Below are 2687 nucleotides of genomic sequence, written 5' to 3' on the forward strand. Positions count from 1 at the left end.
TGGGCAAACGCAACAACAATCGTCTGGAATCATCGCGAGCCAACTCATCGTTCTAAGTAAGTCAAGAGAGTTCTCAATTTCATTTTCAACCTTTGCATTCCAATTCCAATAACGCCTTAATCTCGACGTGAAATTGTGATATTTATATACAGTGTTTCTCGTAATCATGGCTGATTCGCTGACAAAATTAAAAATACTTCGCGGTTCAATAAAGCGCCAATTAACCTCCTTCGAAAATGTTTTCAAATCAATTACTGAAGATACCTATTTAGAATCACTTGATTTAGAAGGTAGACTGAACAAACATCTCACTTACTGGGATGAATTTAACGAAGTTGAGAATAAATTTGAAGATTTACCTCAAGCGGAAGAAGAGGAAGCAACAAACGAGTCAGAAAGGTCTTCGTTTGAAATTCGTTTTTACAGCATCAGCGGAGCAGCTAAAAAATATTTAAAAAAGATTTCAATAGAATCCACATCTTCCACTCCCTCAGGTTGCAATTCCGGTAGAAACGTAACTGCCTCATCTCGCGATAATTCATTCCGACCCTCGTCGCGGTTTGAACTTCCCAAGCTCCAAACGCCGACCTTTCACGGTTCTTATGACACTTCGCTCAACTTTCGTGACGCGTTCAAATCGATGTGTCATGATAATGACTAAATTCCAATACTGCATAAATTATATTATCTTAAGGCCTGTGTCAAGGATGAAGCGGCGGAAGTCATTGCGTCGCTCGAAACAACGAACGAAAATTACTCTGTCGCTTGGGAGCTTCTAAAAAGTCGCTACGACCATAGAAAATTTATCGTTGAAACTCATGTTAGATCTCTGTTCGAAACTCCATGTATTTCAAAGGAATTCTCAATTCGCAATTTGGTAGATACTGTACAGAAACATTGTCGAGCTCTTAAAGCAATGTCCCAACCGGTCGATCACTGGGATACATTACTCATTTTTATTGTAAAGGGCAAGTTAAATAATTACACGCGAGAGAAATGGGAGGAAACTCTCAAGGGAACAGACGTGCCATCCTTTGAAAATCTCATTCCTTGAACAGCGTGCTATTATTGAAGGTTCTTACTCATTTCAAAAGCAAACTTCATTTCTAAAACCGAACCAATTTTCTAAAAGGCATTTCCAGAAACCCCATTCAAGGCTGACTCAATCTTGTTATAAAACAACGGTAGCTTCAAGTTCAAAACCTAAACAAGTTACGTGTCCCATTTGCTCAAAGCAACATACACTCCTCTCATGTCCCGCTTTTCAAAACATGTCTCCAAAAGACAGGTACAATGAAATAAAAAAGACCTCTTTTTGTCATAATTGCCTAAGAGGTTATCATCGCACTGTCGACTGCCGTGCGAAGACGTGCGAGAAATGCCAAAAGCCACATAACGTGCTTTCTGCATTCAAATGTAAAATACGTGACTTCAGCAAAAATAAAATCTCGTCGAACTGATATCGAAATTGATCTCTCTTGCCTAGTGTTCACGGAGATTTCTGAACCAATGCCTAGTTTGCCCTTGGATAAAAAATTATTTCAATTACCGGAAAACCTTATTTTAGCTGACTCTGACTTTGATAAGCCTGCTGAAATCGACCTGTTAATAGGCGCCGAATTCTTTTATCAGCTTTTATGGTCAGGTCAAATTCGCGTGAATGGTCAATCAGCTGTATTTCAAGAAACTCGTTTAGGATGGATTCTAGTTGGTGGTCTTTCAAGCGATTTGTTTTCCAAATCATTTCAAATCACTTGTAATTCAATAAAATTTCAAGAGTTACCTATTCTTTGGGAACTAGGTAACGAATCCATTTCTAACATCAGGTCAAAGGAAGAATTGGCCTGTGAAGAGTATTACAAAAATACCATTCGAAGAGAAGTTTCAGGCAGATATTGCGTCAAACTTCCTTTCAATGACAAACGAGACTCCCTTGGAATCTCACGAAACACAGCTCTGCAGCGTTTTCATGCACTCGAAAGAAGATTCGAGAAAGATTCTGCCCTCAAGGAGCAATACACTGCATGCATTCAAGGTTATTTTAAAGAGTCACACATAAAATCAATTTCAAGCAATTAACCGAACAATCAGGGTTACTATCTTCCGCATCACGTTGTTGTCAAGATATGCAGTCTTACGACAAAAACAAGAGTCGTTTTTGACGGCTCCGCAAAAACGACAACGGGAATCTCGTTAAACGACTCACTGATGGTCGGTCCGACTATCCAAGAGGATCTTTTCTCAATCATAACGCGGTTCCGAACCTTTCAATATGCACTCACTGCCGACATCGAACAGATGTACCGGCAGGTTTTAATTTTAGAAGAGGATACTCGTTATCAAAGAATCCTCTGGCGTAAATCTCGTGACGAGCCAATTGAAACGTACTGCTTAAATACAGTAACGTTCGGCACAGCATGCGCTCCTTTCCTCGCGATCCGCACCCTTCATCAACTAGCGGAAGATGAACGCGAGTCCTTTCCTATCGCTTCCGCCGTTTTACAGAGAGATTTCTATTTTGATGATCTTTTAACGGGTGCGTCAACTTATCAAGAGGCAGTTAAATGCGAAACGATTTAATTGATATTTTAAAAAAGGGGGGTTTCAATATTCGAAAATGGGCATCTAATGATTCTCAATTAATGAACTTTTTTTCGGACGACCACTCCAAGGCTTTCATGTCTTTG

The sequence above is a fragment of the Belonocnema kinseyi genome, chromosome 7 (genome assembly GCF_010883055.1).
Source record: "Belonocnema kinseyi isolate 2016_QV_RU_SX_M_011 chromosome 7, B_treatae_v1, whole genome shotgun sequence".
NCBI classification, from domain to species: domain Eukaryota; kingdom Metazoa; phylum Arthropoda; class Insecta; order Hymenoptera; family Cynipidae; genus Belonocnema; species Belonocnema kinseyi.